This window comes from Ornithorhynchus anatinus, chromosome 6 (assembly GCF_004115215.2).
Source record: "Ornithorhynchus anatinus isolate Pmale09 chromosome 6, mOrnAna1.pri.v4, whole genome shotgun sequence".
Lineage (NCBI taxonomy): Eukaryota > Metazoa > Chordata > Mammalia > Monotremata > Ornithorhynchidae > Ornithorhynchus > Ornithorhynchus anatinus.
The window spans coordinates 42430149-42446159 of NC_041733.1; the positions used below are offsets into that span (position 1 = coordinate 42430149).

Here is a 16011-nt window from a genome sequence, read left to right on the forward strand (position 1 = left end):
GATTACTACATCTGCCTCCTTTCTAACCTCCCAACCTCCTGCCTCTCCCCACTTAGTCCATACTTCACTTTGCTTCCCGAATTATCTTTCTACAGAAATCTTCAGGGCGTCACCCTACTCCTCAAAAATCTCCAGTGGTCACCCAACCACCTCCGTATCGAACAAAAACTCCTCACTATTGGCTTTAAAGCTTTCCATCACCTTGCCCACTCCTACCTCATCTCCCTTCTCTCCTTCTACGTCCCAGCCCACACACTCCATTCCTCTTGTGCTAATCGTCTATCTCGCTGCTGACCCCTGGCCCACGTCCTACCTCTGGCCTGGAACATCCTCCCTCCTCAAATCTGCCAATTACTCTCTTTGCCCTTCAAAGCCCTAGTGAAGACGCTCTTCTTCCAGAAGGCCTTCCCAGACTAAGCCCCAATTTTCCATAGCTCCCAGTCCCCTCCGTGTCACCCTGACTCGCTTCCTTTGCTCTTCCTCCCTCTCCCTGCCCCACATTACTTATGTATATATCTATAATTCCATTTATTCATATTGCTGCCCGTTTTCTTGTACTGATGTCTGTCTCCCCCTTCTAGAGCCTGTTGTGGGCAGGGATTGTCTCTTTTTATTTGCTGTATTGTACTTTCCAAGCGTTTAGTACAATGCTCTGCACACAGTAAGCGCTCAATAAATATGACTGAATGAATGAATGAATGACTGAAGTCTTTGATTCCACCTGAATCAATTGGCTGTCATTTACTCAATCATTGGTGAATATTACTGAACATCTATTGTGTGTAAAGCACTGAACTAGGCTCTGAGAGGGGCTGGGATATGAGGGAAAATGAAGATGGAGAAAGGCTATCCACCAAGAAGATCAGGTTCTTTTCCAGAAAATGTAGACACCCAGTGTGTTATCACACCTCGTCTTAAGGTATTCATCGAGTACCTATGTGCCAGGTACTGAACTAAGTGCTGGGGTAGATACAAGCTAATCAGCCAATCAGCCACTTGGACACCATCCATGTCCCACATGGAACTCACAGCCTTAATCCCCATTTGACAGGTAACTGATGCCCAGAGAAGTGATGTGACTTGGCCAAGGTCACACAGCAAGCAATTGGCAGAGCAGAGATTAGAACCCAGGTCCTTTGGACTCCCAGGCCCAGGCTCTATCCACTAGGCCACAAAGCTACTTCCTATCCAATCCCTCAGGAGACTTTCCTCCTTTACCCCTTCTTCTTACTACTAATCCCCTCCTCTCCTCTCTGTTCCCTGGCACCATCTTTCTGAAACAGATGCAAGAGCCTCTCCTCTGCGGCCCCCACTGCCAGGGACAACCTGTACTTCTCCACCTCCACCTCATCAGCATTTCAGCTCTTTCCCAATCCCAGCCCAAAACATATGTCTTCTCTTCCTGCCAAAGCCTCTTCCACGTTTCTCTTCCTCTCCTATTACTTCTCTGTTAACTACATGCAACTGGGCCGAGAAGGCGCCTGGTTAGGGTAGTAGCCCGAAAGACCGGGATGCAATAGCCAAAACGAGGGCTTCTGTGTTTGTCAGGCATTAAAGCCTGAAGCAGCTCATAGGGGGTAGAGCATGTCCCTGGTGGGTTCTAAACCCGGCTCTGCCACTTGCCTGCTGGGTAAACTTGGGCAAATCACTTCACTTCTCTGGGCCTCAGTTATTTCATCTGTAAAATGGGGATCGAGACTGTGAGCCCCAAGTGGGACAGGGATTCTATCCAAACCGATTAGCCTGTATCTACCCCAGAGCTTAGTACAGTGCCTAGCACATAGCAAACACTTAATGAATACCACAATTATTAAGAGCATTCCAGGCATGGACTTTTGTTCAGCACTGGGCAGAGTCAACTTTTCTCCCAAGGGTCAGAATCCTGGCTTTCCCACTCCAAGACTGCATTTACAATGACTTCATTGGTGGAAACATTTTTTTATGGTATTTAAGTGCTTACTGTGTGGTTACCTGTAATTTATTTATATTAATACCTGTCTCCCCCTCTAGACTGTAAGCTCACTGTAGGCAGGGAATGTGTCTTTTTATTGTTATATTGTACTCTCCCAAGGATTGAGTATAGTGCTTTGTACACAGTAAGCACTCAATAAATACGATTGACTGGCTGACTGTGTTGCAGGCACTGTACTAAGCACTGGGGTAGATGCAAGTTAATCAGGCTGGACACAGTCCCTGTCCCACATCAAAGGTATTTATTGAGAACTTACTATGTGCAGAGCACTGTACTGAAGGCTTGGGAGAATACTATATTGCAAAATTAGCGAATACGTTCCCTGCCAATAAGGGACTCACAGTCTTAATTCCCATTTTACAGATGAGGCAACTGAGGCTGAGCCGTGAAGCAACTTGCCCAAGGTCACATAACGGACAAGCGGCGGAGCCAGGATTAGAGTGCAGGTCCTTCTGATTCCCAGGCCTGTACTCTATCCACTAGGCCTTGCTCTATGCAAAATTTTACATAACACTGTCCTCGTCTCCTAATGCCTGCAAGCTGCAGGAGTTTACAACTCTGTAGCTGGCTAATGAAGGTCAATTAAAGAGTTAAGGTACCAGTGATTAAGTAGAATTCCTTAATATTGCTTTGAATTAGCTCCTGGGGTGTTGGGAGAGGTTGGGACAACAACTAGATTGTAAGCTTGCTATGGGCAGGGATGGGTCCACTAATTCTGTTATATGGCATTCTCCCAGGCACTTAGTACAGTGCTGTACACACAGTAAGTGCTCAGTAAATACCATTGATTGATAAAAACTATTTTGAGGTTACCTATAAGTAAGCTAAGAGAGAGAGGATGCTTGTGAAGCTAGAGGCAGAAATAGACTGTAAGCCTCATGTGGGGCAGGGACCGTGTCTAACCTGATTTAACTTCAATCCATCAATCAATTGGATTGATTGAGTGCTTACTATGTGCAGAGCACTGTGCTAAGGGCTTGGGAGAGTGCAACACAACCACAGTCATATTCCCCGCCCACACGAGCTGTCAGTCTTGAAGGGGAGACAGGCATTAATATAAATAAATTATGGGTATGGACTTCAGTGCTGGGGGGGTTGGGGTGAATAAAAGGAGCAAGTCACGGTGATATAGAAGGCAGTGGGAGAAAGCAAATGAGGGCTTAGTCAGGGAAGGCCTCTTGGAGGAGATGTATCCATCCCAATGCTGACAACAAATAGTAAGTGCTTAACAAATATAATAATAATAATCATAAAAGAGGATTCTAGTGGGACAGACTTTCTAACAGGAAAACATCCAATGGCAAGTTCTAGATGACCCTTATTTCCAAAGAGTTCTCACAATAATGATCGCATTTTGGACTCACCACTCTCCTAGGAGGTAGGGATTATTATCACCATTGGCTGATGAGGAAACTAAGGTAGCGAGCAGTTAAGTGTCATCCGCGGTCACCCGGGGGTCGGTTGGGCTCAAACCGGGGCCTACTGACTGCCAGACGGATGCTCTTCTGCTCTGTGGAGGGCTTTAGGGGATGAGCATCTCTCGCGCGATATAGATATAGATCTGTACATCTTTCTCTATAAAGAGAGATATAATTATAATAATTAATAATAATTGTGATATTTGTTAAGCACTTACTGTGTGCCAGGCACTATACTAAGCACTGGGGTGGACACAAGCAAGTCAGGTTGGACACAGTCCCTGTCCCACATGGGGCTCATAGTCTCGATCCCCATTTTACATATGAGGGAACTGAGGCACTGAGAAGTAATATAACTCACCCAAGGTCACACAGCAAACAAGTGTGAAATATACACACACACATCTATACATAGATATACATATTTATAGCTATCTATCTATATGTATAGATACATATACTTATATATCTATATATAGTTAGATATATAGGTATTTATATATAAAGTCCAAGTTAGGAGGCAGATATTGCAGATTCTAGTGAAGCAAACGGTGCCTCTCATTTGTCTCAGAAGAATAAGGATGGGTGAAGTCTATGACTTATGGACGGTACAGATCCTGAGTCGTAGTGGTAATGTCAAGGCGGACGGCTGTCTCTCGGAGGAGGCGTTAGGGTGGAAGGGCTAAGGGTGACCGCCCCACAGTGTGCTATAGCATCATCTCTCTTGAGAATACACTCTAGTCTTTTCTCACTGGCAACTAAGGAAATGGGCTTTGAGTGCAGCAGGGGGAGTTCAGTTCACTCTAAAGGAAGAGCTTCCTGGCTGGGAGTGAATGAAGTCCCCGGCGCCGTTTACCGAGGGAGGCTGGGGAATCACTTTCTCCTTAAAAACCAACTCGACTCTTAAGGTTTTGGTTGATTTGGGGTGGAAGGCAATTCAGAGATAGTGGGGCTGTAACCAATGACCGGTTCTTTCCCCCTTGAAGGCTTGACATGCTACAGTTCTACAATAATGATAATAATTGGAGTATTTGTTAAGTGCTTACTACATGCAGGTACTGTTCTAAGTGCCAGGGTGGGTACAGGCAAATCGAGATGAACCCTTGTCCCACACAGGGCTTCTAGTCATAAACACCACTTAATCATCTTGCCCCCTCCTACTTCCCCTCATTACTCCAATCCAGCCCACACACTTCATCTAGTGTTAATCTTTTCCCTGTATCTCCATCTCACCTATCTCGCCACCAACCTCTTGCCCACAACCTACATCTGGCCTGGAATGCCCTCCCCACTCATATCAGACAGATAATTGCTTTCCCCCACTTCAAAGCCTTACTGAAAGCACATTTCCTCCAAGAAGCCTTCCCTGACTAAGCCCTCCTCTTCTCCCACTCCCTTCTGTTCTGCTGTTACTTGCTCCTTCATTATCCGCCCTCCCATCCCCTCGGCACATATGTATATATCTGTAATTTATTTATATTAATGTCTATCTCCCCCTCTGGACTGTGAGCTCACTCTGGGCAGGAATGTATCTCTTTGCTTATATTGCACTCTCAACCACTTAGTACAGTGCTTTGCACACAATTAAGCATTCAATAAATATGACTGAATGAATGAGTGATCTCCATTTTACAGATGAGGTAACTGAGGCCCAGAGAAATTAAGTCACTTGCTCAAGGTAACACAGCAGACGAGTGGTGGAGCCGGGATTAGAACCCAGTTCCTTCTGACTCCCAGGCCCGGGCTGTATTCACCAGGCCATGCTGCTTCTCAAATCTGTACGTTTCCCTTCCCAGCTATCGATGGGGTTAATTCTTCTACGCAGTCTTACGTGTTATATAACTAGTGTGGGGTGTGTGTGGAGAATCTTAGGCAGCCTAAAGGAAAGAGTAACAGGTAAGCGTGGCCTGGGAGACCAGAATAGGGCTTTTTTTTGTTGTAAACGGCATTTGTTAAGCCTGTACTATACAAGATAAGTAGTATGACCTAGTAGAAAGAGCACAGGAGTCAGAAGGACCTGGGTTCTAATCCCAGCCCTGCCCCTTGTCTGCTGGGTGACCATGGGTAAGTCACTTCACTTCTCTGGGCATCAGTTACCTCATCAGTAAAATGGGGAGTGTGAACATCAGCCCCATGGGGGAGAGCGACCTTGTCCCATCTGATTACCTTGCATCTATCCCAGCACTTAGGAGTGCCTGGTACATAGTAAGCACTTGACAAATACCATTTAAAAAAAATAATAATCAGGTTGCTCTTAGTTCCTGTCCCTTGTGTGGCTCACACTTCTCGGTCAGCAAGAGGTCTATTCTTGGTTCAGTCCACGTCTCCTCAATCCTCAAGAAACTCCAGTGGTTGCCCATCCACCTCTGCATCAAAAAGGAACTCCTTACCACTGGTTTTAAGGCATTCAATCACCTTGCCTCCTCCAACCTCACTTAACTGCTCCTCTTCTACAACCCAGGCCGCACACTTGGCTCCTCTAATGCCAACCTTCTCACTGTGCCTCGATCTTCTTCTATCTCACCGCCGACTTCTCGCCCACATCCTTTTCTCTGTCCTGGATCACCCTCTTTCTTCATATCCGAGAGACAATTACTCTCCCCACCTTCAAAGCCTTATTAAAAGCACATCTCCAAGAGGCCTTCGCCCACTAAGCCCTCATTTCCTCTTCTCCCACTCCCTTCTGTATCGCCCTTGCACTTGTGTTTCTACCTTTTTTAATTCATCCCTCCCTTGGTCCCACAGCAAGACTGTAAACTTGTTGTGGGCAGGGAATGTGTCTGTTTATCGTTATACTGTACTCTCCCAAGCCCTTAATACAGTGTTTTACACACAGTAAGCACTCAATAAATACATTTGAATGAACTTATTTACATTCCCGTAATTGATTTACATTATTGTCTGTATTCCCCTCTAGACTGTAATCTCACTGTGAGCAGGGACTGTGGCTATCAACTTGGTTATACTGTAATCTCCCAAGTGCTTCGTACAGTGCTCTGCACAAAGAAAGCGCTCAATAAATATGACATTGATTTCTCAGACCTGTCCCTTCTATATACCACTGGCCGAGGGTAAGAAAGTGGGATCTATTCTTTTAATCCCTCCCCCAACATGACCCAAACTACCTCCAGCCCAAAAGCAAGAATCAGAGAGACCCATTATTGTACAGCAAATTGGCTTACTGTGTGCAGAGCACTGTACTAAGCACTTAGGAGAGCAGACTGTGGAGACCTCCCATACCACAGTATGCGGATACACATCCTGGTTGACAAAAGCAAGAAATTGGAGGTGTGTTTGCACCAATCAGTGTGAGAAGAAGCATGGCCTAGTGGAAAGAGCCCAGACCTGGGAGTCAGAAGGACTTGCATTCTAATCCCGGCACTACCACTTGCCTACTGGGTGACCTTGGGCAAGTCTTTTCATTTCTCTGAGCCTCGGTTATCTCATATGGAAAATGGGGATTGAGACTGTGAGCCTCATGTGGGACAGGGACTATGTCCACCCCAATAAACTTGTCTCTTCCCCAGAGCTTAGTACAGTGCCTGGCACATAGTAAGCGCTTAACAAATACTATAAAAAAACCCCAAAAGATTGTTTTTAACCAAAAAGTCTACTTTGCAAGTAAACCTGCGCATTAATGATCCAGTCACTGGCCAATCTCCCCAATTCCCTGAATTTAACTAAGCCACCAGGAAACTCTCATTTAAGTGACGACAGCCTTCGGAAACTGTTGGTCTCTGTTACAGAAATAAATGGCAGCAAATAACCGTGGCTCGATTTACCTTAACTCTTCCTCAACAAAACTCTAGGATGGGATAATATACCGAATATAACATCTTTGACCGATATATATACACACAGACACCCACATATGTAGTGTCATTTGCCTAAATAGACTACTCACAGTTCAAACGAAATGAGGTCTTTTTGACAGATGTCTTTGAATAGCAGTAATCTCTTATACTGCTGAACGTCTGTATGTCCCCACCTGTTCAAGGAAGGAGATAGGTGGGGATCTACAGTCCACATAAAAATAATAATGATAATGGTATTGGTTAAGTACTTACTATGTGCCAAGCACTGTTCTAAACGCTGGGGTAGATACAAGGTTATCAGGTTGTCCCATACTGGGCTTACAGTCTTAATCTCCATTTTACAGATGAGTTAACTGAGGCACAGAGAAGTTAAGCGGCTTGCCCGCAGTTATACAGCAGACAAGTGAAGGAGCTGGGATTAGAATTCACGTCCTCTGACTCTGAAGCCTGTGCTCTTTCCACTAAGTCACGCTGCTTGTCACATGCCTGTACATTCCTGCATAAACATGCAAAAAAACACCCCACTAACAGAATCGCTATGAATCTCTTGATCTCCCTGTCATTGTAGCCACATCAGACAGCCATATCACATGCTTGACTTCTGAGTCTATAATAGGTAACACTAACTCCGTGCAGATTATCTTTGGAATTTGGAATTACGAATATATACATTGGGGCATTGTGTGTGACTTCCATTCATTCATTCATTCAGCTGTATTTATCAAGCACTGTACTAAGCACTTGGGAGAGTACAATATAACAGTAAGCAGACACATTCCCTGCCCACAACGAGTTTACAGTCTAGAGAGGTGAGCTTGTATTGTACTCTCCCAAGTGCTTAATAGAGTGCCGTGCACACAGTAAGGGCTCGATCAATGCCATTGACTGATGGATTAGCTGAGCTCTTAGGTGACATGGGGCTGCCTAAGTGGCAGTTGGGGGAGATGAGAGAAGTCATCAGGGTAGTTTTCTTGGAGGGGAAGGGATTTCAGAAGGGCTTTGAAGATAGGGTCTTCCGGATGGGCATGAGCAAGAGGTTGGCAGAGGGAGAGACGAGAAAAACGTAGAATGAGTAGGCTGGCTTGAGAAGAACAGAGCATGAGAACCATGGTGGAGTGGGAAAATAACTAGTAGTAAGGAAGAAGTAGACGGGGAGGCCTTAAAGCCCACATGGCAGGGAAACCAGTCCGCTAATTCTGCTGTATTACACTCGCTCAAGTGCTTAGTACGGTGGGCTGCACATAGGAATCACTCAATAAATAGCACTGATTGACTGATTGATATAATTGACCAGGAGTTTCTGCTTGGGGCAGAGAAGAATGGTTGAGCGCTGGAGGCATTTGACGAACGGAGAAGACGCCAGTATCCCGGGGTCAGATAACAAGCTAAAGGAAACCCCTGTTTGCCTATTTGCCTCGCCTTTGCTGAGGCAGATTTTCTCCCAGCAAAGGCAGAGTTAGAAACAAAAACTGCATCGCTCCAACTGGTGCGGTTCGTCCTTTTTCGCTCCCTATTTTTGCCTCTCCTCGAGGATAACATTCCCACCTTTCCATTATGACATAAGGTGTCCTGCGCTTGGACAAAGAATCAGAAGAGCAAACCCAAAGAGCAAGCATGCCTCTAGAGGATAAGCAGACAGTTTGATGACCACAGCCAGTCAAGCTGCATCCCAAAAAGGAGGTCTATGAAGTTGTAGAGGGTCCAACCTACTCTATGACTCTGTGAACTGGACCCATCTCCAAAACACCTCCAACCTCTAGACTATAAGGTCGTGTGGTCAGGGAATGTGTCTGTTCTACTGTACTCTCAAGCGCTTAGTACAGTGCTCTGCACACAGTTAGTCAGTAAATGAGAGCAGCATGGCATAATGGAAAGAGCATGGGCCTGGGGGTCAGAGGACCTGGGTTCTAATCCCAGCTCTGCCATTTGCCTGCTGTGTGACCTTGGGCAAGTCACTTCACTTCTCTGTGCCTCAATTCCCACATTTATAAAATGAGGATTAAGACTCTGAGCCTCATATAGGACAGGGATTGTGCCCAACCCCATCATCCTGTATCTACCCCAATGCTCAGTACAGTTCCTCGCACATAGTAAGCACTTAGAAGATACCACAAAATTTATTATTATCGCTATTCGTAAATACAGTGGATTGATTGATTTCTCATGCAGTTTCACTGGTATCACTCCTGAGTCCCACACAACATCAAGTGGCCGGTTGGGATGAGGGAAGCAAACCCCAGGAGGGGGCCCAAGGGTGACCACTTGCAGCGGACCTCCTGGCCTGGCAAACGGCAATCAAGAGAGCGGCGACTCCCATTGAGCAGAGCTTCAGGAGACCGAGTGACAGTTTGGAGACACAGCAACGGGAGCTGTAAGTTGCAAATGCAGCAGTGCAGGGGAGAACCATCTCTGCAATCTCGCAATGAGGAACAGAATATCCGTTGTGAACTTGTGTCTTTAGTGACAATACCTTCCCCCCACCCCCCAAAACAGACAGTTCATCAACGGGGTGTCATCTTCTGTAGCCCCTGTGCCTTAATAATAAAAATAACTGTGCTATTTGTTAAGCGCTTATTACGTGCCAGGCACTGTACTAAGCACTGGGGTGGATACAACTTATTTGGGTTAGACACAATCCCTCTATCACGTGGGGCTCACAGTCTTAATCCCCATTTTATCGAAGAGGTAACCGAGGCACGGAGAAGTAAAGTGACTTGCCCAAATTCATAAAGCAGACAAGTGGCGGAGCCGGGATTAGAATCCAGGTCCTTGGGACTCCCAGGCCCGTACTCCATCCACTAGGCCTCACTGCTCCTCCTCTGTCTATCACACTCAGTTCTACCAGAAGGCGATGGCAGAATGAAGGAAAGCCCTGATGCCACACACCTGCCTGGCCCCGGGGCAACCCGCAAACACTGGAAGCGGTTGTGCCTTCACACACAGCATCGGACACAGTGTATTCCCATATGGGTTTGTCCAAGCACGGGATTCGGCAAGAAAGCGCTTTTCCTACACTTGGAGAACTGGGTTTACACATGGCTACACCAGCTAGGAAAACACACCTATTTCCAGGGGCCCGGCCTGAAAAGAAATCAGGCTGTTACGGAACTTGCTCAGGGGGCAGAAAGAGAAACATGAGGCCTACAGGCAATTTAATAGCGATCCTCTGAACTTCTTTTCGGGTCTCCGGGGGTTTGGTGTTCATGGGACCTCAGAATGCTTTTTGCAGACGGCGGATGTGGTGCTGGCCGGGCCTGGGAAGAGCTGGAGCAGGAGGTCACTGGCAGCGAGGGTGTTTAAATCAGGAACAGAACATCAATGACTAAAGACCAGGAATGAGGGAAAGGAGAAGGGGAAGAGAATCTCATCTTTTTTGCACAGCATCTGTAAGGCTGGGTTGGAGGTGGCTTCCACAGATCCACCAGCTTTTGAAAAAGGCAGAAAGCTCTTTTTCATTCATTCAATCATATTTATTGAGCGCTTCCTGTGTGCAGAACACTGTACTAAGCACTTGGGAGAGAACAATAAACCGACACATTCCCTGCTCAAAATGAGTTCCATCTCCCCTTTTATGATGGCGATTATTAGGTGCTGGGTACTGTACTAAGTGCTGGGGTAGATACAAGTTAATCAGGTTGGACACATTCCCTGTCCCACATGGGGCTTGCAGTCTTAATCCCCATTTTGTAGATGAAGTCACTGAGGCCCAGAGAAGTGAAGGGACTCATCCAAGGTCACACGGCAGACCCGGGATTAGAACCCAAGTTCTTCTGACTCCCGGGCATGGGCTCCTTCAACTAAGCCATAATCCCCTCTCCCTGACTCCATTTCCTGGCTGCCCTCCTGGAGTTCTATCTGAAATGAGAGGTGAAGAGAGCTGACCTCCCCCAAAGAGGAAGATGTCTTATTATTATTATTATTGTATTTGTCAAGCACTTACTATGACCCAGGCACTATACTAAGAGCTGGGATGGATACAAATTGGGATGGACACATTCCCTGTCCCATATGGAGCTCACAGTCTTGATCCCCATTTTCCAGATGAGGTAACTGAGGCCCAGAGAAGTGAAGCGACTTACCCAAGGTCACACAGCTGACACGTGGTGAAACCGGAATTAGAACCCAGGTCTTCTATCTCCCAGACCCGTGTTCTATCCATAACACCATGCTGCGTCTCATCTCCCGCCCCAACAGCCCTGGCAGGTTCAGGCCAGATCCAGGGGCCAATGGGAGGCCCAGGCCTGCTGTAACACGACTAATGTACATATTAGCACACAGAATTTATATCCAGATCCGTAATTCATTTATTTATATTAGTGTCCATCTCCCCCTCTTAGACTGTAAGCTCCTTGTGGGCAGGGAACGGGTCTACCAACACTCTTATATTGGACTTTCTGCCAAGCGCTTAGTCCAGTGCTCTGCACACAGTAAGCGCTCAATAAATACCATTGATTGACTGATTGATTAATGGAGGCCATTCCCCAAACTCCCAGCACCCATTTCTTTGTCCTCTGGGGGTTTCTTATCCTTGCTGCCTAGTGGATGGCCTTTCATTCAAGTCAATTGATTTTTCCCCAACCCAGAACATATTCATTCAACCATATTTGAGCGCAATTGACACATCTGTTTACTCAACCCCATCTGAGTCAATCCAGAACTAGTCCCCTCCAGGCCATCCTGGTGGAATTCTTGAGAGACATTTTGAAGAACGAGAAAAGGGGCTTTTCTCTGAAAGCTCGGTCGACAGTGCTCTTCTGCACCTCAGTCCCCTCATCTGTAAAATGGGGATTAAATCTACTTAAGACTGTGAGCCGGGGACCGTATCCAACACGTATCTACCCCAGCGCTTAGTACAGTGCCTGGCACGGGTTAAGCACTTAACAAGTACAACAATAAGAATAGTAAGACTGAAGGGCAGAGGGGCAGGAGGGGAGAGGACATTTCCCTCAGCGTACAAGATTCGACGGCAAGCACAGAATCTTGGCATGGTTCGTCAGAGGGTGTCTGTGAGCTCAGCTGAAAAATGAACCTCCACGAGAAGTAAAACAGTCAGAGACGTTTTGTTCCCTTTCCCTCGAGATGAAGCCATGGTAGGAGACAAATTAGAATATTTGGAAGCAGTCTGGGGGAAACAGCATCACACATTTTCTTGACGCTCCATTCAATGATTAGGCAACTGAATGGGCTTTAGATTGTGGTGTGATAATGTTAGCTAGAGAGAGAACAGGGAGAGAGAAGGGAAAAAGGGAGGTGAGTACCTTCGTCTAGGCTTTCGGACTTGGATTCTAAACGCTTCTACGGCAGTGTTTCCTTTGCTTGCCGGACCGTTCACAGCCAATTTTAGGATCCTGCCCACCTGAGCCATTCCCTGGGCCGAGTCCATCTCCCCCATCCAAGGGAGAAGGAAGCACTTCATCCCAACGACCTCCTTCAGTCCTGCCTTCCACGGCAACACCCCTGAAGCATAAGGTCAAACTGCCCCTCGGTTTTTTCCTCAGGTGCAGTTACGGAGGGCAGGGAAGTGATCCTCTTCAGCCTTTGGGTGGATGAGATGGTATAATGGGTAGAGCACGGGCCTGGGATTCATTTATTCACTCAATCGTATTTATTGAGCGCTTACTGGGTGCAGAGCCCAGTACGAAGCGCTTGGAAAGTACAATGCAGCAATAGAGAGACAATCCCTGTGCACCTGTCTGCTGTGTGGCCTTAGGTCCCTTCACTTTTCTGAGCCTCAGTGACCTCAACTAGAAAATGGGGATTAAGACTGTGAGCCCCTAGCGGGATATGGATTGTGCCAACCTGCTTGGCTTGTAACCACCCCAGAGCTTAGTACAGTGACTGGCACATGGTAAGTGCTTAACAAATACCGTAATTATTAATTGTAATTGAGTAAGGCTGGGGACTTAGACATGACTCAGTCCATCCTAAGAGTCAAGGTTGGCAACTTTCACGTGGCTCCTCCTAGCTTCCCATTGTCCAGTGGCACTGAACCCAGTCCCTGAGGCCCCTTGTCTCCTTCTCCCACAAGAAGCGGTGTGACCTAGTGGATAGATCCCGGGCCTGGGAGAAAGAAGGACCTGAATTCTAATCCCGGTTCAGCCACTTGTCTTCCGTGTGACCTGGGGCAAGTCACTTCCCTTCTCTGGGCCTCAGTGATCTCACCTGTAAAATGGGGATGTAGATGGCAAGCCCCGTGTGGGACAGGGACTGCGTCCAACAGGATTACCTTGTAGCTACCCCGGTGCTTGGCACAGAGTAAGTGCTTAAGAAATACCACAATTATTATTATCATGACACTCACATTGAGAAGAGACATTCCAACCCCCCGGGCTCGCTTTGGTCAATGATCTGAATCGGAATGGAGCCGGCTCCTCCGTTACTGCACAGTCCCTTAGGGTCTCCCCAACTCCATCTCTTGCCAACGAATGCCCAATGCGCCTGTTTGCCTGGGATTTGTTTTTTGGGGGGGTTTTCTGTCTACAGGGCCTGCCGTCTAGTATCCGTTATTAATGGGAAAGAGCCGCCTTAACCTTAAGATCTGCTTCGGCTGCCTAAAAAAAGTAACAGAAAGGGCACCTTTTCCGATCCCTCACTCCACTCCGCCTCCCTGCTGAACATTAGAACAAATTGTCAGATGTAACAAACAGCTTTTCTTAATGCAAAAATCTGTTTCTCTCTATCACTTACTGAGTTGGAGGGAGGTAATACACTGTATTTTGATCATATAATCAGAATAAAAAAACTGAAGTTTAAAGGAAAACGACAGGCTGGCACAAACTCCAATAACCTCTCAGCAACAGCAGGGAGACAGTGCCGATGACCCGAGTCAATTACGGTCCTCAGAAAAAGGAAGATATGTAAAACTTTACTCGAGTATTTCCTCCATAGCATCTGCATTAGCCATGAATTGGAGGCACATTTCTAATGACAGTCAATTTTTCAATCCATCTAGCCAACCGAAACTCCGCACGTTACTGTGGGCCAGCTGCTGCCGCGAGCAAAACCAAACAAAAACACACACCTCCGTAAATTCTTCGGAAGTAAGGTTTTTTGGTTTTTGGTTTTTTTTTTTTTTGGTTTGGGTTTTTGTGCTATGGATTTTTTTCCTACCCAAGAAGCTCCCTGTTCTGTTAACCACCAGAACCTGAGGCACTTGTAGATTCAAATTCTTCACTGGATTTCCTGGTCTCGAAAAGGATTTCAACGGATTCTAGTCTTTATGACATCATTTTTACTTCTTTATCTGATGTCAGACCTGGTGCTGGGGAAGGGAGCAAGTAATATGGCTCACGCATGGGGCACCACATAGAATAAGTTCTCATATTCTGTGTTCACACCATCAGCCACCGAAACGTTTGTGCCTTTGGAAAATGAACCGCAACTCACTGCCTATGCCTTCTATTTTATAGCCCGTTTTGCAGTCAGGAATACACCCATTTGGCCAGGCAGTGTATCTGAGTACAGTGTACTGGAGTCCTTGTCTGCCCTGTAATAAACTCCGCTTCAAATCCGGAGGGCCTGACACCGTGGTTAGGTCTCGGGTCCAACTTTGAGGTCTGGAGGGTGGAGTGCCAACCTATCGGTTTGGCTGGCAGAGTGAAGGTGGCAGGAAGAAACAAAAGGGTTGGGGGGGTAGGGGTGGCATTTTGGGGGTGACTGTCTCGACTGGGTGGCTCAGAGAGGCTTTGGGGAAACTGATCCTCTGCCCGCCTTTGACGATACGCTGGGTGGAAGAAGCTAACGGCACGGAAGGGAGGCGAGAGGGGTCAGTGGGATTGGGCAGGGGGGTTGAGAGGCTCTATTAGGGTAGGAGGTCTCTCCCAGAGGGAGGGGGAGGCCTTGGCCCCTGCCAAGTTTGAAGCCCCCAGGTCACATCCCCCACCCTAAATGCCTCCCTCTCCCGATAATGGCCTTTTCGAGCAGGGCCAGTGGGGCACAGAGGGGGCCGCCGATGGCCTGGGATTCATCCGCTCCCTCGGGGGCTGGACCACCCACCTCCCCTCACCCCAGAGGAGGGGAGAAGCACCGTTCGCAGGATACCCTGGGTTGGTTGGGGAGGGAGGAAAGCCCCTCTTTTTTGATGGCCTCTTAGGGCCACGATGTCTCTCTTTCCCGGCCCAGCTCCCTTGCCCCCCAAGTCGCCCCCCCCAACCAAGCCGGCTCCCCCCAAGGGAAGGGGTGGGACTCACCCCCGCAACTACATCTTCAGGTGTCCGAGGTCCGGAGTGCTGGGCGCTTGGGGCTCCTTTGTAATCCTCCCCGCGATGCCCACATCCCCTCCGGCCGGAGGGCCACCCCCTGGTTCCTTCCCCGCAGTTGGTGCCCAAGTTGGCCGGTCCTGGGGGGGCAGGAGGGTCACCCCGCCGTGCCCAAGGGGCGGGGGGCCCAGGGCTGGGGGGCCCCCAGGGGATCGGGGTGAGTGGAGAGCAGATGCCCGGGGGGGTTGCCACGGGGCGGGGGGGATGCCCGGTGCGGATGCCCGGCGTTGGGGTGGGATGCTGCGCTGGCTCCGGGGGCGGAGGGACGACGACGACGACGACGACGAGCAGGAGGAGGGAGGGAGAAGAGGAGGGGGCGGTCCGGGTGGACCCCCGGCCTCCGTCTCCGTTCGTGCGCGCGCACCCGCACCCCCGCACCCCCGGAGACCCGCACGGGGGGGGGGGGGGCTGGGGGGGCGGAGCTGGGAGCCTGGACCTCCCTCCCCATCTGTCTGCCGGTCCTGGGGGGGGGCGGTGTCTGTGTCTGTCTGTGTGTGTCTGTGTGTTCTGGGGGAGGGGCGGCACGTGGAGGGTCTGTCTGATGGGGG

General features: G+C 48.3%; 1 protein-coding gene across 1 annotated transcript in view; it reads right to left on the bottom strand.

Moving 5' to 3' along the window:
* The window catches only part of TRPC5 (transient receptor potential cation channel subfamily C member 5), a 173920-nt gene extending 158354 nt beyond the window's left edge, over positions 1–15566 (bottom strand). Inside the window, exon 1 of the mRNA XM_029066958.2 lies at positions 15395–15566. The gene's annotated coding sequence lies outside the window, so the exon portion shown is untranslated. The remainder of the gene's footprint in view (positions 1–15394) is intronic.
* Between the last annotated feature and the right edge of the window lie 445 nt (positions 15567–16011).